This window comes from Oreochromis niloticus, linkage group LG1, assembly GCF_001858045.2.
Source record: "Oreochromis niloticus isolate F11D_XX linkage group LG1, O_niloticus_UMD_NMBU, whole genome shotgun sequence".
NCBI classification, from domain to species: domain Eukaryota; kingdom Metazoa; phylum Chordata; class Actinopteri; order Cichliformes; family Cichlidae; genus Oreochromis; species Oreochromis niloticus.
The window spans coordinates 38,130,520-38,151,621 of record NC_031965.2 but is presented as its reverse complement, the minus strand read 5'-3'; the positions used below and the strand labels follow the sequence as shown (position 1 = coordinate 38,151,621).

General features: G+C 40.7%; 2 long non-coding RNA genes across 3 annotated transcripts; both read left to right on the top strand.

Annotated features, from left to right (window-relative positions):
• The first annotated feature begins 202 nt into the window (after positions 1 to 202).
• On the top strand, positions 203 to 1,737 carry LOC102075497 (uncharacterized). The gene is made up of 3 exons (XR_265689.4): positions 203 to 419; positions 509 to 1,095; positions 1,209 to 1,737. It is a non-coding gene; the product is annotated as an uncharacterized LOC102075497 (long non-coding RNA).
• Positions 1,738 to 5,500: 3,763 nt separating this feature from the next.
• On the top strand, positions 5,501 to 21,041 carry LOC106098050 (uncharacterized). Of its 2 annotated transcripts, none has more exons than XR_001224144.3 (4): positions 5,501 to 5,579; positions 7,318 to 7,387; positions 7,482 to 7,629; positions 20,817 to 21,041. It is a non-coding gene; the product is annotated as an uncharacterized LOC106098050 (long non-coding RNA). The 2 variants fall into 2 exon arrangements; XR_002062873.2 differs by having other exon boundaries at positions 5,504 to 5,579; positions 7,340 to 7,387.
• The last annotated feature ends 61 nt before the right edge of the window (positions 21,042 to 21,102 follow it).

The window sequence follows — 21,102 nt, the reverse complement described above, 5'->3', positions numbered from 1 at the left end:
AATCCCATGTGCTGATTTGTGTATTGGACAGTTGCATGTGGAATAAAAGGAGCAAATGGTACAGGAGTGTATTTTATGTCTTTACTGTTGCGCGTCATCTGTGTCCTCATGTTTAGCCTGCCGCGGCCGTTGGTTGGAGGAGTTAGTTTGATATATATTAGATATTACTCATTACTCTTGTGTCCCAGTGGCAGATGGGTCACACACTGACTTTTACAGCAGTAGTAGTTATTTAAAGCCAACAGCCTGTTTGGTTTATGTTTTTTATTTCAGTTAGGGTGAAGATTTCAGATGCGTGGACCCCCGTGGGATTTTCTGGTTTCTAAGTTGTCTCTTGACATTGGAAATCTGAACTGAATATTTGCTTTATCGCCTTTAGGACAACAGAGAACTGTAGCACTTTGTAAAACTCTAAACTGGTAAAAAAATACAATTACAATAATGAATACTGGAGTTTATTGGTCATTTAATCCTTTGAGCTAGTGTTGCGTTTTTGTGTTTTTCATAGTTTCTGTCTCCTCTGTGGTGTCACCTTCACTGAAGCAAATCAGCCTTCGCTCTGTCTGACCCCGCACACGACACATGGACGGAGACTCGGCCTTTGACAGATGGTTCACAAGGAGATTTAACAGCTGATAGTTTAATTGTGGAGTGTTTGCTGTGGGTGCGAGGAGGTTAAACAGCTGATTAATGCGAGGCTAACAGCGAGCGGCTCCTGCGGTGGCTCCTCCGTCTCTCGCCGCTGGGATAATGAGCTCATTCGATATGCAGATTTGATCCCTGGAGGCCTCGCACAATTAATTGTTCTTGTTGACTCGAGTAATTGTTTGTTTGCAGGTTTAATTTGGAGATTTAGAAAGTGTCACGTGACGAGTGCCAGCTGAATGTGATGTAATGAGCGGCAGCTGATCTGTGACATCATGTTAAGCCTCAAATAACGGTCACCCCGATTATCCACCTGTTCCTGCTTTAAAGTGCGCAGTGCTTTTTGTTCCACAGTTATAGCCTCACCTGAACTTTGGATAACATGTCACAAAGCAGGGGCGTGTCTACAAGGGGGGCAGGGGGTGGCACCAGCCAAGCCATCAGACTCGGGTACTGTTAATCTTACAAAGTAACTGAGTACATTTACTCAAGTCCTTCTCTTAGGTTTAATGTTCTTGTACTAAAAGTATTTCCATGCTGCGTTCTGCTTTTATATACACCAGGTAATGAGGGAGAGGAAACAGGTGGGGGCGCAGCTGGAACTAATGACAGAAGAGGGAGGAACAACTCGAACGAAGGAAACACTTAATTTGCTTTTGTTTGTTTTTACCTCTGATGGATGATGGCGAGTGGCTGTTTATGAATATATCAAAAAGTTGTTTTATATACCGCTTTTTTTACTTTCCCACTAATTAACAAATCAAACAAAATCCCTGGTTCAGTCTCATATTTTCAAAATATCTGAATATTCACTGGTTTGTTTGGCGTGTCAGTGTTTGTGTGATCATGTGTGCTGTGTTTTTGGTCAGGAGTCTGTACAAGGATAAGCCGTCACATGAAGGTGGTTATTAACTCCATAAGTGACCCCAGGGTTCATCTATCTAGGAGTGCTGTCACATGAAAGAGGCGGGGTTTATTTAGTTTGACCAATCAGAAACATGGACCTGCAGCTGAGAAAGAAACTATGATTAAAATAAATAAAAGAATTTAAACACACATACAGACTGAAAGCAGCAGCGTGTGTGTGTGTGTGTGTGTGTGTGTGTGTGTGTGAGCTGAGCTGAGCTGAGCTGCTTTGCTAAGAGTTTATTTGAAGGAAAGGCTGAATATCAGACATGGGAGAATCTGATGGATTATAACTATGACAATTATGAATACATATATTTCTTTAGGAAAACAAAATAAACTAGTGATAAAAATATTTTCACTTGATATTTATTGTTAAACATTTAAAGAAATTTAAGTAAATAATGAAATAAATGCTACACTTGCTATATCCACAAAAATAAACATTAACAAATAATAATTGTATTAATTGATGTTAAGTATATTAAAATGGGTTTTAAAAACTGCACTTTGTACATTTACACTACAACACTATAACCTGAAAAGTAAATCCTGCCCAGAGAGCGAGAGCTGCGCTGGCAGAGGCTCGACCCTCTGAGTGCGTCTTGTTCTCAGACCTGATTGGTCAGTAGGCAGTGATCTCATACATGCCCTCTTATCTGGAAGATAAGCCTGAACGGGAGGAAATACCACAGCATCTCCAGGCTCCACATGCTCAGTGTGAACCTGCTTTCATCTGGGAAAAGGACAGGGCGCCATGATTGGTCCTGCCAGATCAGGTGTTCTCAGGTGAGTGCTAGTTACGCTGCATGGCACTGGTCTGTGAGCACAGGTCCTATTAAAGGTCATCAGGCCCCAGTGCTACCCTCATGATGTCCCTGATAGCTCGATCAGACACATGCAGTGCTTCTCCTCTTCCTCCTCACACAAACGGGCAGATACCAGGAGAGGGGCTGTTAGCAGGACAGGTATCTCCTCCACAGTGAGCCTGTGCTTGGAGCCACAGCAGCCTTATTGTGGGGGCACATACAGATGTTTCATTCTGCATGAGCTGGACTACCTGTGACACAGTTACACACTGCCAGCTGTGACGACACCAGCGAAAAGCAAAAGTAGAAGCTTCAGTTGAATCGGAGAGTCGATGTCTCTGGTGCACCTGTGGTCACTTCAATTTCCACTAAAGCAGGTGAAATGATCCACAAAGGTTCAAGTTCCCAACTGAAGTGCATCAAAAACAATTCGGACTCAGTTTAGAATTAAAAGGAAAAAAAAAACCCTTAATTGTGTTTAAAATCAGATCATGAACAAAGACAGTATCGACAGATTTCTAACAACTTTTCTAGAAAAAAAAAGTTGTGTGGCGATCAAATAAAGATTTGCAGGTTAATAAGGATCCACATAAAGAGCTCTCGCTTCAAAGGGAAGCTGGTTATTGCTAAATCTGATTATGAATGTAATGTTCAGTATCCCAGGGCGTGTGTGTGTGTGTGTGTGTATGTTACTGGTCCAATATTTCCTCAGACGAAGGCAAACACTTTGTGGTCTGTGTCATTTTGGTGGCTTACTCCTTTAATCAGACGGCGCTCTGATCTGGCAGAGCAAACATGGCTGCTCTAATTAACAGCATTAGTGTTAATTAGCTCCCGGTAATCTGAAGTCAAACACACTGAACTGTGTCTGTGTTTGGTTTGTTCATGAGATTCATCCACACGCTGATTTCATTCACATAATATTTAATGACCGAGTAAACGCCGCGATAGAGCGATTTACGTCAGGAAAATCAGAACAGACCAAGAGCAGTGAACGCATCAGAAATCCTTTGACTCTTCCAGAGCAGCTTTGCATGATTCACAGTTCAAAATAAGCTTTCTTTATCTGACACTGGGTCACTCAGTTCATCTCTGTCTGAAACAAACTGTTTTATCACGTCTCTTTAAGGTCATCCCCCCTTTAAAGCCTGTGTTGTCTGATTGGCCGGTTTCCGGAAGCAGAAAACCAATCGACCAAACCGACCAATCAGCACGCTTACTGATGTTTGAGTGAACTAAAACAAAATGTGAAGACCTAACGATTTACCTCTTTGTGCAAAGTGAGGACATTTTTGTGCGTTTCTCACACAGACAGGGTCTCACGGGATCTGAGGGTTCAATGCTGGAGGTCTCCATCGGCGATGGTCCCCAAAGAGATGGTAATACAAGCATGTGTGTTTCCTGTGCCACAGCTGTCCCCAAAAAATTAATTACCGTGATCCAACTTTTTATAAAACGTGTCGCTTAATAAGAGCTGAGACATAATTAAATTTGCAGTCGAGCGACCTTGAGAGTTAAAACATAAAAACATGATGGATGGGTAGACGACACACACACACACACACACACACACACACAGAAAATATTGTATGAAATTATAAAAATGCCCAAATTAAAATATCTCCTTTATATTTACATTTCAACTGAGTGGCCCATGTAAAAAGAGACACAGCGGAGAGGTCAAAGGTCGCTGACGAGATCTTGAAAGGCCCTAAATTTTACTTTCTTCAAGAACCAAAAGAACAAACGTTACAGTTTAATAGGAGAGAAGCTTCCTGTTGAAGCATCAGAACTTAAATATGGTCATAAAAATGACGATGACATGCTGCTTTTTTACCTTTTTAAAGGTTTCATCTCCACCATTTTTTTTCCTTTGCTCTGAGGTTTAAACCCATTTTCTAACTGGAATCAGTTTTTTCTTTGAAAAACAGCTTTTTCATTATTCTGACATGATGAAATGCCCTTTAGCTATCCCTCAGTGTCTTCTTTGAGTTTGGTCGCCTAACAAACCGCAGCAAATTACATATTAACTTTCTTTTCCGCTGCTCTCTGGCTTTGTCTCATCGACTCGGCCACTGTAAGTCATCTTTTCATACATGACGCGACCGACCTCCTCTTGGGGGGCTTCGTGAATGTAATCGGACCCATCGATCACAGCGAGGCAGTGCGTTTGGAGTTAAATGGTCCTAAAGACTAATGAGAGAGCGGGTCGAGTGTTCCTCCTAAAGTTGGATGAATTAATCTCCTCTGTCACTGCTCAGTCAGAGTTCAGCAGATAGAGCCATTATTCAGCTAAAATTCAATCACTGTTTCAGCTGAAACACATTTTCCTGTGAAGTTCCCAGGCTGAGGGCAGCGACTTCTCCAGTTTAAACAGGAAATCCACACAGGAAGGAAGCTTAGATTTAGGGTTCACAGTCTGTTAGCTCTCTTCCTGTTAAAAGGGAATTCTTCCTCCACACCATCACCGAATGCTGTTCACAGCAATATCTCTCGTCTTCGAGACAGAAAGCAAAACAAATTGAACAACCAAACAGAAGCTGCTGCTTTTTCTTCTTCAGTTGACATGTAGCTCCTGAATACAGCTGCCTGCTACCTGCTCCTACAGTTCTTGAATCTTTCTCTCCTGGTCTTACCTTCAACAGGTAACGTGCGGTCTACCACTCCTTTCATGCCCCCGGGTCGTAGCATACAGTGCTTATTGATGAATGATGATTCTCAGGGGTTTTTGAGGCCAGTGGCCAAGAGTGCGAAGCTTTCTGGAGGTCAGTACATCTGTAAGGCGTGTCTGTCCGGTTCTTCAGTACTACCCCATTGGTTACTCGCTTTGTTCTCTACAGCAACAGATGGCAGCAAATGATTTCTCCTGGTTCTTCATGCACTGATTCAAAGGCTTCCTTTGCATAGTCCAGGGGTCCCCAACCCCCGGACTCCGGTCCAGAGCCGGAAAGCATTTTCTCATTCACTATGTAGTTAGATATTTTATTCCTGCCAGCTGCCGTGGCTGACTTTTGAACAGGCGCGACAGGGAGCTATGTGGGTCAGTGAGTTTCTGGTCCAGACTCCAAGCCAGCTGGTGGTGGTATTGCACCACCAACCACCATAAAAGCAGCAAAGAAGAAGAATCTATGTGGGCCCTTCAACGCGGGTTGCTAAGTTACTAGCTTGGGAGGTTGCGCTTGCTGACAGTACAGTGATGACTTGGTGGTGCAAAGATGAGTGAGTAAAAGAAGATGTCTTTGTCAAAAATATGTAAAGTGGACTATGAAAATCGGACATTTAAAGATGAATGGACAAAATTCGCTTACAGCTGACTAATGAACATGCTGCATTCATGCTTAAGAATTGCATTGACCCCATTTCACCTAAAGTTTAAAATGCTAGCTGCAAATGTCCATGAAAATTTCTCCCACTGAAGTGAGAGCCAGGACTGCTTTGCAGTATGTTTTAAGTTACATTGTGTTGAGTTTGTCAAACATATTTGCTGCACGGTTTAAAGCACTTCTTAATTTTCCTGAATATTGAGGGTTTTTCATCCAAGTGACTTCTTCAGTCTCAGCTGACTGCAGGTTTCCAACCTTATAAACAGTACATATGCATAATGACTGAAACTAGAACCAGTGAATGAACAATGGGCTGGAAGGTCAGTTCCTTCATCACTAATATGCAAATTAGAATAGAATAGAATAGAATTCAACTTTATTGTCATTGCACAGGTACAGGGCAACGAAATGCAGTCGTGACCATTGATCAAAGACCATTGCTCAGTGGCCATGAGTCCCATTCACAGAGAGTTGGGGAATGGCTGCAATCACAGCATTGTAAGATGGTGACAGATGTACCCTTAGGCCCCCTCCTCGATTCAGAGATGGTCTTTCCCTTTTCACGTACTTCTTCAGAAGTGACGAAACGTTTCTCCCACTGAACATGTCGTCCAGATGAACAGAATCAACTTTTTGATTTGGATTTACTGACCTGGATGATTGAGCATGCATCAAGACACCTTAACATTGGTTTATGTGCAATAGATGTGGTAAAGATTATTGCATAATTGTTAAATAGTTTTTTGTTCAATATTCGTACTTGAACTGAATTACACTTTTATGTTCAGCAGATGATTTAATGGGCATATCTATATTGTTAATTAAATGTTAAATAGCAGTGAAATAAAATATTTTTGTTGGTTCATTTAAAGTGGTTGAACTCCAGATTGATTGGATGATGGAGGCAGCAGACCTCCTGCTATTTTAGATGGGGAGCCCTGGCATAGACGATGAGAGAGTCAAAGAGTTGTAAGTTCAGCTGATGGAGATGGCGTTGTCAAAAGATACACAAAGAAAAACAATTCATTACTTTCTGTAGTCATGAGAGATGGCTTTAACTCTTCCCCACATAAAGATGACATTTGACAACATTTCCTGATAACTGTGTTTTGGTCCTCTCTTCTTCACAGTGATGCTTCAGCTCATTCAGGTTCGCAGCATTCATTCATGCACAGCTCTCTGAAGTTCCCACACAGCCTCTCAGTTAGGCTGAGGTCTGCACTTTGGACCACTGCAGCAGCTCCTTAACCTTGAACCTGCTAACTGTACCCTGTAGAGTCTTTAGATTGGCCAACTTCTGACTGCTTGTCGAGGCGCATCACCATATATTAGATTTTAAAGCGACATAGCCACCCACTGGTTTTTGGACGGTGTTTTGGAAGACGCTGAGCCAAGAGCTCAAACTCAGAGAGTGAAGAGGATATTAAAGCAATAAACGGCTGGTTTCAGATATATCCAACCATTTTAGGGTAAATAGGGATTATTTTGAAGTGCAATTCATACAAAGCTGCTCTAATTAAGTCTGAGATAAAAAGGACTGTCTGTTAATGAGCACAGAGATCCGTTTAAATCTGTGAGATGGCAGCTCAAACCTTCTGCTCACATTCTTTAAATGTTTTTCTTACTACTCTAAGAATCTCTGTTCCTGTCAAACAGTTGGAGACGTCTGGCTTTAGCTCCGACCCGCATTCAAACGGCTCCCAGGTAAATATCATCGGCAGTCAGGTCGTGATGATGGCTGAGACGGCCGCCTTGGTCACGCCTGTCGCGTTGAACGAGTGCTTTCATTGAACTGCAGCAGACGTGTGATCAGAGACGATCCGTCTTTATCTGAGGCTCGACTCATCGTTCAGCAGACTGAAGGAAAACCCCGAGAGGAGCTGCTCGGATCCAGGAGGACTCGGCCTCAGCAGAGGCAGGAGAAACGCCCGAGCGGTCCGAAGGAGGTGGGTTCAGATACTATCTCTCTCTATCTCTCTCTCTCTCAAGTTTGAGGGTCCTGCGCAGTTTTTTTTTGTTTGTTTTTTTACCATGAAGACCGACCCCTGCAGCTGCTCTGAAAGCAACATATTAAAAATCCAACAAAAACAGAAGCAGTACAACATCATTTACAAAGTTTAGCTGTTTCTTTTGGGTTTTCCATGTTGAAGGTGTTCAGTAGGAAACGCACTTTCTCCACATCTGTGAAAGGTTTGTTCCTGCCAGGCTGCACTGAGGGCTCAGCTTAGCATGGGGCAGTTCATCAATAACAAACTGATGTAATCTTACCTGCGTCGGTTCATTTCTTTGTTTCTGAGTTCTGTTAATACTTCCCGTGTTCCCATCGTCCCTTCAAACAAAGTACCTAGTGTGTCACGTGACTCGTTCCTGTGCAGCACGTAACACCCACGATTCCGTTGTTTGGATTCATCTTTGGATTTAGTTACGATGACGTCAAACAAAAAGATGAAAACAGAAACCTAACCGAGGTGGACCAGTCTGTTACAACACAATACACAACACAGTACAAACCTACTGAACTATGAGGCCAAGCACTAAATATGTCATGTGTTAGTTGTTAATGAAATCAAATTAATAATTTCACTGTGTCGAACTGTCACGACCTACAAGACTAGACTAATACAACCGAGGAATCAAACATACAAACACACTGTAAAATGTAATTCTAGATGTTTGTTATTTCAACATATTATTCTATATCAGTTTGACGATAGATGACTGAAGTTGTTGTTATAACATAGAATTACAAGTTAAAAACGTCCCAATTACACCAAAAAAAGCTAACTTGAAAACTCATGTCCAGCTAAATCAGCAACTTATGTGAACTTGACAATGTGGGTAAGCTGAGCACAGCAGGATTCAAAACTGCCTCACGTGACTGCTACCGAGGTGCATCATGGGGAATTGCCGGTTAACGACATGCTCACTTTACTTGGACGTTTTCTAATCGTCTTCTTTGGAATATGCTTTCAAGGTGAGTAACATTGGTTATAACTATAAGGAAAGAGAGCTACAAAAGTTGGAACATGTTTTGAATTTATGGCATGATGTGTGTTTTTCTCTTTTACCGAAATGTTTGCTTTAGCTAATGTAACTTTAGCCGACAAGGTCCAGCTTGTATGTCATTACCAAACTTGACCTAATAAACTGACATATGGCCTTTTTTATGGGTTTAATGTGGCACTGACCAAATCACAAGTATTGTGCCGCTAGCTTTAAGGTTGTGCACTCAACCACTGTTGCGATATTAGCAAGCTAACTCAGCTAATTAATAAAGCTTATTTCATATTGTCTCTGTACTTGTAAATTTCTTTCAAGTTCACAGGCTGTTGTATTTTGGTGGAAGTTCATTTTGGCAATATTTCCAATAACTGACGGGGTTCAAAAAGAACTTTTTGGCAGGACTCCGATGCTGCTGTTGTTATGAACTGCTGCATGCTAAGCTGCAAGAGTGCACTGAGGACTGAGACAAAATATGGTCTACAAACCAGCATTATATTAGTTTTTATCAGATAGTCCTCCAGTGTGTTTATTTTTTGCTTTAATTCTATTGTGCAGTTATTTGTTACCCTGAAATGCTTTATGCTTAACAACAGCTCACTATTTTGACTTATTTTTGAACTCTTGTGATCAGTATGACTAGATTGTGTGAGTTTCCATACTAAAAGAGCTGTAGTGATAAAATAATTGGCATCAGAGACACTGATTTTTGGCATGGTATACTGCAGAAGTTTTTTGTTTTTTTTGTATAATTTACCTTTTAATTAAACTGCATTCTCTGTATTGTAACAAAACTAACATTGTTTATATGTCAGAAAATTAGCAAACATGAATAAATGGCGAAAACAATATAATTATAACATATATTTTTATTTTACTTATTTTAGGTCTGTGAAGCCAAACTTGATGCTGGGGATATATTTTTGTCAGTGGAGTCAAATGGTAAGTTACAATTTGTGCATTTTGTCATACTGGAAACACCACAGATTATATTGTAACTTAACAGCTCTGTAGAACAAATGATATAAAGATTGTAGTGTCAGGGTACTTCTTAAGAAGTAATATGGCACTATTGATGATCACATGCAGGTGGCATAAACTAAATATTCAGACGTGTTACCAACAAATGATTCATTAACAAAAGCAATGGAGCAGACTGTTTAGGTTCTTGTGGTTGTAATAACATCCATAACTGCAAGTTTGTCATTAATTTATTTTCACAGGTCTAGATGATCACATCTGACTTTGTCATTTAAATGAGGTGGACTTGCAAACTTTGCGCTCTTTTGGGTAAATTGCTGTCCACTACATATACACAGAATGTGCACAGTATTTCAGATCTAAAAAGGGAGTATGTAATGGACTTGCTGGCTTTAATGTAAAAAGCCTGTTGTGTAACTTTAATGAGGCAGTTGGACTAAAACAGTATTGCTCATCAAGGTAAACATCTGAGGAATAAGGAAATTGTTAATTGTCCTTTTACTCAGTGTTCTTTTAATCGCACGTTTACTAAAGTTTTACATCACATAAGTCATTTTCACAATCATTCTACTTTAAAAGATTTCAAGACAGAGCTTATTGTTCTCTGAACTTCCTTGTTTGCTGAACGGCAGGTAAAGTGCATCTTTTTGTTTGTTTGCTTTTGTGCGTTTGTGTTTTCTCTAATGGACCTCAGATGACTGTTTGCTTAAATTTGGGTCTCAAAGAATCTTTTTTTTATTCTGTCTGTACTCTCCACCCCTCTTCTTCTATTGCTCAGGTTGAAGCAGAATTTGCCCGTCTTACATCTGTTGACCTGAAAGGGTTCCTTTTTGCTGTGCTTGACCATTATGGAGAGGTTCGTGGAGCTGTACAAAATCAAGAGCGGCATAGGAGGGCTAACTAGGCTCATAAAATGCTTCGGTGATGATGTAAGTGTTCAACTGCGAAATCTAATCCTTTGTTTAAGTTTTAGGTTATCCAGTTCAACTGATGAACTCATTGAAAGAAAGCTGATAAGTAAAGTCTGTCATCATATTTCACAACTGGACATTTAGTGTGGTAACTTTTACAGAATCTATGTATATTGGTGGTAGGTTGGATATCATATTCTACTTGAATATCCTGATAAGCCTGATTCAAAATCTCCAATGATAATCATATATTGATGGAATTATGTATCAAAAAGCTGTGAATTTGGAGCTGTCTACATGCTTCATAAACACTGTTTAAAAAGTGTTTTTGTTTTCTTTTTGACTTCTTTGACCAGAGCCCTACACAAAGGAAGAGGACAGAGGACCTCATTTTCTAAAGGAAGATCCCTCACACACTTTCAAGACTGTGAAGGTTAGCATTGTTTCTTTTAGTAAATTTAATAATGACAGCACCACAGTGGATTTTAAATTAAAAAGTACATGTGTACTTTTTCCTCACCAAATGTATTATTACAAGATCTTTGACACTGGATTTGGTCTGGGTTTCAGAGAAACTAACTGGCAAGCTAGCATTGATATTATTAGTGTCTTGTGTTTATTCATGTCTTCACCAGGGTCTTTGACATTTCGCTGCTGTACTGTTCACTTCAGCTTTACGTTTGATTTCTCACATTGTATATTGTAATGGCAGAGATATTAGGATATTTAAGGGGCTGCAGTGGCTGCTACAGCTGTGGGGGCAATACTTTGGTGAAATGTCCTGGACCCTGGAAAAGAGACTGTGTAGACTGGGTAAGCAATTAAAGGTTACTGGCCGAGAGTCATTGGGCAGCTGGGTAAAGGTGGATGTTGATATTCAGTGCCAATTATGCAACCTGTTCAGCCATGTCTATATGCTCTTTTTTCATGCTGTTAATATAGGGGGGGAAATAAACTTTAATCAATAAACTGATTAAAGAAGTATTGTCTATGGAGCCACAATCTGATCCTGTAGTGTAGCTGCAGTTTGCACATTTCATGTATTCTCAGCCAGATTTGGTTTAGAGCACAGCCAATATTTAGCATAAGTAGATTTAAATTCACACACTGGTGATGGCAAGCTACATTGTAGCCACAGCCGCCCTGGGGCGCACTGACAGAGGCGAGGCTGCCGGACACTGGCACCACCGGGCCCTCTGACCACCACCAGTAGGCAACAGGTGAAGTGTCTTGCCCAAGGACACAACGACTGAAACTGTCGGAGCCAGGGCTCGAACCGGCAACCTTCCAATTATAAGACGAACTGTCAACTCTTGAGCCACGATTCAGTCATCCACCCATGTGTGTGAATGACTGAATGTGTAAAGCGCTTTGGAGTCCTTAGGGGACTAGTAAAGCGCTATACAAATACAGGCCATTTACCATTTAAATTGAAAATTTTGTTTGAATTCTGCAATTGAAGACATGCTCAGTTATTTATGAACATGGTCTTTGTTTAAAGCAAGAAATGGATTTGTAACATGGGGGTGCATATCTCATTCTGAAAAAACTTTAACAACTGATAAGTGTTACCCAAAGCCAATCACCATCATCCAAGGCATCAGTATGGCTCTTCTTTGGAAAGACATGAATTCTTAAGCACAAGGGATATTGTGTAATTGTAATTGTGTAATTTTTTTTTATTTTTTTTTGTCTTTGAACCCTTTTATAGCCGACAGGTATTGAAGACACGTTTTCTAAGAGGATGAAAGTTGGCATTGCGACGGTGAAAGAAGAAGACATCATCGACGTGTTGGTTGTCCTTGAGGCGGCAGTAATCCTGTCTAATCTGAGGGATGTCTCAAGTGCCATTTCCATGCTGATGGGCCTTCTTTTTGCCCTCAACATAGACTATCCAAAGGAACTTAAGGACATCTTTGAAGTCATTCAGAACATCCTAATGAACATTGATGGAAGGCAGTGCATCTCACTAGTGAATGGTCTAAGAAACAGACTCTTGCAGAAAGCCATGCAGAACTGTAATTGTATGCTCCTTAGTGTTAAGGACAGTTTTTATTTTACTGTTTGTTTTTTTATTCTTGCAAGTTCTCATTCTCACTTTTGTATGTCACTAAATGACTACACTTTACAAAATTCCAGATTAGACAATTACTCATTTGTTCATGGTTTAAGAAAATTATGTGAACAACAATATAATGCTGGACTTTGCAGATGCTTATCTCATGCAAGTCAGTAGTTTTTCCTTTGTTTTGCAATTGAGCAGACTCAAACTGATGTTTCTGAAATATTCATATTATCAAATGTTTCAGAAGCATGCACTCATTTTCAGAGATATTGGTTCTGTGGAATTTGTTGCAATTGTAAACGAAGACAAATACAAGAGTTTGATGTCTTACTTGTTATAAACTGATCTTTACTGTCACTTATCAAAGGTTTTGTACTATTTTAATATTTCAAGTTTTATGCTAACAGGTGTGACTGAGCACAATGAATTTTAAAAATTTTGTAAATGTAAAGAATAACTTTTCTAAAATAGCAAGTGTCCCGTTGATACATTACATTAATGCAGACTTTATGTTGTTACTTCACAAGAATCACTACCGCTCCTAGAGTATTGGTCAGAATTTAATCTTCACCCAAACTGGGCTCAAGACCAAGTTCAAATTTATTGTTTCACAGGGAGCAGCCTTTGAGTTTGATGGATTGTGAGCCTGATGAGCTACGTCACTGATTTTTCTGTTTCTCAGATGACTAAGATGGCACAATAAATGGTGAATGTTGGGTGCTCATGAGTAATTGTCTTGTCATGTTCTTAAAACAAACTTTCTGTATGAAATGATCAGATAGACTTTAATGGAATCTGTGGGATTTTTTTTTCTGTAAACAACAGAAAATTAATTTAAAGGAATGTAGATATTTAAACCTGAGATCTAAGATAAACCTAACAGGTAGTTTTGCTGAAATGGATGTTAGAAAGCTAAAAAAACAAAACAAAACTTAAGATGTTTAATACACATTTTTCTTTACATCAAGTCAATCAACTCTGATAATTAAAATGAAACTGATTTACAAGTTCACTCAGCTACCTTAAGGAGCTCAGTTAATTAATAAACTTAAATCAACTTAGCTAACAGATTATGTTAGTTAAGCTAAAATAGATTCCTAAGTTAAAAGAACTACTAAAGTATTTGAATTAACTAAAAAACCCAAGTCAACTGAACTAGGACAAGAGTTTAAACAATAGATTATTTTAATTTAGCTGAAAGGGTTTTCCCAAGTAAAAATGACAATTAAAGGAGTTGAACTGACTAACAAATCTCAGTCAACTAAACTAAGATGAAAGTTTAGACAACATGTGATTTTTCATTAAGATAACAATTGGTTGTGTTATAAGAACAAACTCTATTTCTTGACTTAACTTAAAATTTTAAGGCAGCCCTTTACCTCATATTTTTAAGTTGAAACAACAAGTTATATTTTACAGTGCACAAACAGCTAATCTTAAATCATAACTGCCTCTGATTTTCTTTCAGTTGAAGGTTTTTAGTTTTTCTGTCTTGTTATTTTGCTGAATTTCCCCTTTTTTATAGTTTAATTTTGCCAGTACTATAAAAAAAATAATATACTGTGGAATTTTTCCTCATTTAGACAAACAGCTCGTTGAATATGTTCTTATTTCAAACTCAAATTTATCACTTTATTTTTCTTTTTTTAGCTAAAAACTGTGCTGATAATGTGGCGATATTGTGCAAAAGCCACTGTTTCATTACTGCAGGCAACCTCACCTCTGAGAGTGTAAGAAAAGGTCAGAGGTCGTCACCCACCAGTGTTGGGTAAGTTACTTTAAATTAGTAACTTAGTTACATTACTAGTTCTATCAAAAGTAACTCAGTTACTTAAAGTTACTCGTTACTTGCAGAGTAACTAGTTACTAGGGAAAGTAACTTTGGTTTTAATCAGAATTCTCTTGTTAATGTGTTGCTTCCGTAACTGGATACCCAGCAAGGTTCCCAGTCTTCTAGCTTGCTTACTTGCCACAAGTGCACTGTGCCACCTACCAATAGAAAGGAAAAAATAATGCGCACATTTCCACGAGAGAAATCCCACGCCTGGACCGTCGTTGACCGCCGCATGATTCTAGCCTGCTTTTTACATCCAACACAAAAACTGCAGTCGTGGTGCTTTCAATTGTACTCAGAACTCGGAAATTCTGCCTTCTGAATAGGAAGATGTAGGTAACACCAGACTGCAGATGAGCTGCATACAGAGCTGGACTGGGACAAAAAAATCGTCCCGGGCATCTTGACTAGAGACCGGCCCACCATTATAGGAAAAATCATAAAGCCTTTGAATGAAAATAAACACTGTTGTGACAGTGATGTACACTGTTCTGATGGTATATATGTATCAATCTATCAATTGTTTGTTGTAAGACTCAGATAATTATTTTTTTAAAAGCAAGACATTTTAAATGAGAATAAGAAAGAAAAGTATTTCTTTGTGCCCCCCTTTCCCTGTTAATGCCCTACCTGGACCCCTGGCAAAACTTTGCTAGACCCGCCCCTGCACAGTTACCAGCTGTCAGCTACTTAGAAAAGGATCCTGGTGTTATTTGTCTCTCAGAAACAGTTCATAACTTCCCTTCAACTCATCCATGTCACCTAAAAGGTAAACCTGTTTCTCCATCACCTATTCAGCTCTGATGATTCAGTAAGGACATCTCCTGGTTTCATCTTCATGTTTCCCTCTCACCACATATCCAAACCGACATCATGACCAGCAGCTTTACAGCTGTGGCTCCAGCAAACATCAGCTGATACTAGAAATTAATATTAAATAAATTCTAACAACAGCTGATCAAGCTTAAACGTGCTGCTGTTGTTTAACGCGACATCCGCTGGTTTCCTCTTTCTGGCGCAAAGTGGGCGATAAATAAACAAGAGAGAAAAGCCGATCAGCTGATCATTGATCAGTTTCGTGATTGAAGTAGAAACGGGAGAGAATGAGAGAAGAAGAGGCAGCTGTGCAGCTTCAGCTTTGTGTCTGTTTCATTGTAGCTGAAGTCCGGGACAAACTGTGTTCCTTTTCACCTCAGTACGAAACGCGTAATATTTTCTCTGAATACCAGACGATTCTGTTTTTTAGGGGACGGTTGGCAACTCTAATAATTAACCGTATGAACAAAATAAAGTTCAACATCAGTAACATAGCACCCACCCAGCTGTATAGAAACTCCATCATGCTAGCTAGCACGCAGTACGAAAAAGTCAGCATAACGAAAATAAACTCCACCTAAACTTGGTTTATATCTGACCCAGATAGACTGCAGGTCATAACTTCTTACCTGAAGTTCAGTTCACCTGACACGCGGACCGGCGGCCGCTTCGGGTCTCTCCTCTTGCCTCCCTTTTCCTTCATCCACCTGCTGGCCTCCACCACTTGCTAATGTTATTGAATCTGTGGAAGCTCCGCGATATCCACCACACGAAGTAACGAATAACGAGCCTATCTAAATCCCAGTAACGAGTAACGCATTCCTAGTTTTGGCATAATGACTAGTTACCGTGCTCGTTACCACAATAATAACGTAGTTACTGTAACGCGTTACTTAATAACGCGTTAGTCCCAACACTGTCACTCACTGACATGTAGTTATGACACTTTCTGTCTAAGCTGCCATGTTTTGAGCTTAAAGATCAGGAGAGCGATCAGGTTCCTTGAGTACATAAATCTGAAAAATCAACGCATATCCGCACAGATCCGTGTGTGCTGTGCTGAGACACGTGTGCTGGTCTTACTGCTGATGTGGGGACAGAAGTGTGTTTAAACACCCTCAGTGTGGGGACTGGACGTGGACATGCAGTTCTTTAAATAAATAGTCATTACATTTTTCTTGGTGTGAGATTATTCTGCAGGAAGTGAGTGTGATGTCCTCTGAAGAGATGGAAACATGACTGTGTGTGTGTGTGACAGATGGCGGGTTAATAAAGGCCTCGTGTGGCTGACACTTCAGTCGATACAGTATTGACGTCCCAGTTAAGCCGACAAACGAGCAGATTATTGTGTCGACTCCTGTTAGTGAACCGATCGATCAGATCGCTGTCTGTCCATTTATCAACACACGCCCACACACACACACACACACACACACACACACACACACACACACGACTGTCACCATGTTTATCTTGTTAGGCTGCTCTCATTACATCTGCTGCTTTAACCTGTCACTAATGAGCTAAATACACAGCTGTATGCCTCTAGTGGTGTTCTGTGGAACTGCAAGAAAAACTGCTACAGGACTGAAAGGTGAAGCTGAAAGCTGCAGTTCCTCTGACGTCCAGCAGGGGATCCAGCAGTGAGTCAGTCCCCACAGACTCACATGTTAAAACTTTACAGCAGAAATAAACATGTTTACAGTCTGATACACAAACTGTTGGTCTTTACGGATATTTTCCTCCCTTATGAAGTATGGAAAGTTGGAGGGAAGGTTAATGTCTTTGTAGGGGCGTGGCCTCTTTGATTGACCGGTGGATGGTGACACAGGTGGCTGCTAGGCTTCACCTCAGCTAATTGGAGTCCCTGAACTGGACCTCTGGACTGCATTTGTTTGTTTTAATGAGATCATGTGACCAATAATTTGGCTGCTGGGAGGTTACTGTCATAACAGACCGTCCAGGACGGCTGAGCTGCAGTTCTGGTGCAGGGTGAAATTCTGGGTATGTGATAAAGTTGGCCAATTAGGAGGAAGTACATATTACAAGGTAACTGCTTTTTAAAGGAGGTAATTGACTCCAGAAAACCAACAAAATGGCGTGGCCAAAATCCCAATATTTGAAATGTAAAGGCCGTTATGATGTCATGTTTTTAATGTAATTTTATATTATTTAATACAGTCTCATATATATCTTTAAAAGGCAAAGGGCAAACTGAATATACTTGAAGAAAAGTGTGCGTCGTCCTCTTCATATTAATGTTGACTTAAATCATGGTAACTCCTGCCAGAACATGCCGAGGGCCAAATTCATCTCCGGGGGCCAGGGGCAGCAGAGTAATGGAGGACTTCCTCCCTGGCTCTATTTAATAACCACAGGGTCGATTTGGTTCCACCGCTGCTCCTGGGTCCCACGGTCCCTGAACACATCAGAGCAGTAATGTTGGCAGATCGTCTCCTAACAGGTCAGGACCATTTGAATGCTCCGACCCCCCCCACACCTTGTTAAATCCCACTTTGTTTGCGTCCCTCGTCCTCTGACAGTTAAAGAAGTGACGGATGGCCATTATTATGGAAAGAAGGTTACTTTTATACACGGCTCGTGGTGCCGGGTGAGGGGGGTGCCGCCGGCCGCTCCATCACTGTCAGGGAAACTAATGATAAGATATCATAAGACACAGGACGGCCATGTTAAGATGGAGTGGCCTCCCAGCGAGTTTTCATCAGCCGGCGTCTGTCTGCGCTCAGCATTCATCTTGATTCTGCATCCGCTTGCACTTATTTTGCTTTACACCTGCAAAAATGCATCAAACGCCCAGAGCTGCATGGATTATAAACGGACAAATCTGCAAATGAATAATGATGATAAAAGCGTCTTTATTTCTGCACAATGCCACTGCTCTGTAAATGAGGAGGCTGCTGCTGCCTGTTTGGGTATCAGGCGCGGACAGGCTGACAGGAACGACAGATAAAGTTCAATCAAACAGTCTCAACACAGAATAAATACAAAGACAACAAATAAATCTCACCAATTTTGGGTCAAAATAAACCATAAATTTTTTTAAATTAGAGATAAATGGACTGAACATCTGGCTGACTCACCCTGAGGACTCTCCACCTGATATATATCCAACACACAGTCTGCAAACACTCTCCAGCTACTCCCAGAGTGACAGTGCAACACAAAGCACAAATGGAGGCCATTCTCCTTCAAAATAAAAGTTCTACCTTTTCAAAAATGTTGGCTCCAGCTGAGGCTTTTACTTTGAAGGCAAACAGTCTCCATTTCTGTTTTTCTATGTTATTTTTCATGAAAGTTTTTGGGCAAGCGACAGCCAGAAACATCCTAAAAGCACTCACCGACCGGTGGAGGTTGTATCACGTCCAATATGGTGGACCGCTCTCGATCAATGTGAGAAACCTCTATTTGGGGCTTTGCGCTGTGCTCATTGTGGCTACTCGAGCTTTACAACATGTTAAAAAGACAACAGCCTTAATGAACTCGGCAGGCGCTCGGACCAGGAAGCAGGGTTGATATTTCGTGACTTAATAAGCAGATAACTGAAGCTGAAAGGGCACCGAGAGGTGTGACCACGAACACCACATCCTTTGAACGTGCGCTCTTTGGAGCCAACAGAGAATCAGGGAACGAAATGAGCATCGAACAGCCATCATTACACGCATACAGCCTTAAAGCATTGCTAGAGCCCAAGGTTTAAAATAAGACAATACACGCTAGACTAATAAATTATTATTATTATTATTATTCATTTTTAATTATAAGTAAATCCCAAACGGTTGATTCTGTTCATCTGGACGTGATGTTTTCAGTGGGATCTAGGAACTGACCTCACAGCCCATTGTTCATTCAGTGGTGCTGGTTTCAGTCATCGTGCAAATGTCCTGTTTATAAGGTTGGAAACCTGCAGTCAGCTGAGACTGAAGTAGTCACCTGGATGATGATGATGATGAAACGTTTCTCCCACTGAAAACGTCCAGATGAACAGAATCAACTATTTGGGATAAAACATGAAATCCACCAAAGTGTGGGACATGATTTAATGTTACAGACAGAAATCTCACATTTTTAAATATACTTTCACTTCACTACAGCATCAGCAGAGAGAACTGCTTGATTTTTAGTTTTTTCAGACCCACAATGCATCCGCAACCATCGTCCTGCAGTTCCTGCAACACCAGAAGAAGAAGAAGAGTGTAAGTTTTAATGAGTGGATCGTCTCGGACTCTCGCCTCTGATGGACGGATTAGAGGCTCAGATTGTTTTCCTGCTGCAGTTTCATTGAAGTTTCCTGTGAATTAATTGAAAGCGTGTGCTGCCTAAGCCCTGGAAAAACACGCCGTTTTCACCGGTCGGTTCCCAAATCTGTGCGCGATGTGTTTGAGGAGGATTTTGATTTAATTTACCGCACACATCCAGGAGCGGGGCGGCGCTGTGCCGCTCTTAATTTTACAACAAAATCACACACTAATCTTCTGATAATTAAATCTTTATTTATTAGGCAGCTTTTGTTTAATCGCCAGCGAGGGGAGATGAAGTTCTGCAGCAAATATATGCACAGACAGGCAAAATAAAACCTCCGATCGCACCGCTGTGAACAAAGTGAACTGTTAACAGAAACTATACAAGGGGACAGAATTCATTTTTATCATCGTCGTTGCTTATAAGACGATCGGGGACGTGAATGTACCGGGAGTATTTGAACAACACATCTTCTTCCTTTGGGTTTAAGAAGGACTTTTAATGTGAAATAAAGTAATAGGGACAAAATAAAGGACAAAGGCAGAAAGACTAAAATCAGTTATCAGTCCTGCGCAGCTTTACAGTTTCTGCTCTGATTGAGACGGAGAGACGACCGCGCTGGCAAAAACAAAAATCGTTTTCTGGGGTTTCCTAAATGCGCGGCATGTCAGTGGTCAGGTTATTCCTTAAAAACCCAACATCGGTTTGATCGACTTCACATCCTCGAAAGGGCAGAACAACAGAAAAGTGCTGTGCAGGCTTTGATGTAGTGTTTTAAATGTTGGTGTTGGGCCAAAGTTCTCCAACTTTCTGAAGGTGTTTCAAAGTTTTTCTGATTTTTCACCCATTTTCAATCCTGTCCTGGTACCTGAACATTTTCAGAGGAATGTTTCTGTCTGTTAATACCAGTCTGTTTTGTTATGTCAGATTAGCCTCAGCTGTTTCCCCGTGTGTTTCCACTTCCCCTGATCGCCTCATGTGTGTATTTAGTCTGTGTGTTTTCTGTCATTCGTTGTCATTCGCTGTTATTTCTTGCCATGTTTCCAAGTTTCATGTCCAGGTTTGTTCAGATTTATGTCAAGGCTCTTCATATTCTTTTTTTAGTTCTCCTAGTTTTGGGTAAAGTTTAGTTTTGCATCAGTTTGTCTTGCCTTTTGTTTGCACCTTTTTATCAGCCTTATTAAATGGCTCGCCTTTTGTTGATATCAAGTTTTGTTCCACCTTGTAAATGTCTGCGTTTGGGTCTACTATTAACAATTCATACAGGCTGCATCGGCACACTGTGACAACTTCTGCCGGACCCTGATTCCTTCCTGGACTTGTTCCCCACATCTTTTGGACTCAGTGAACTCTGCTGCCCTGTCTAACTTCACACAGAAGATCATTTTCTTCAGTCTCCAGCATTTCCCTTGAACTTTTGATTTTAACTCACTAACCTGTGTTTTTTGTTGTTGTGTTGTGTTGTGTTTTGCTTTGTGTTTTTGGTGGCGCGGTGGTTAGCACTGTTGCTTCACAGCAAGAAGGTCCTGAGTTCAATTCCACCATCAGGCCG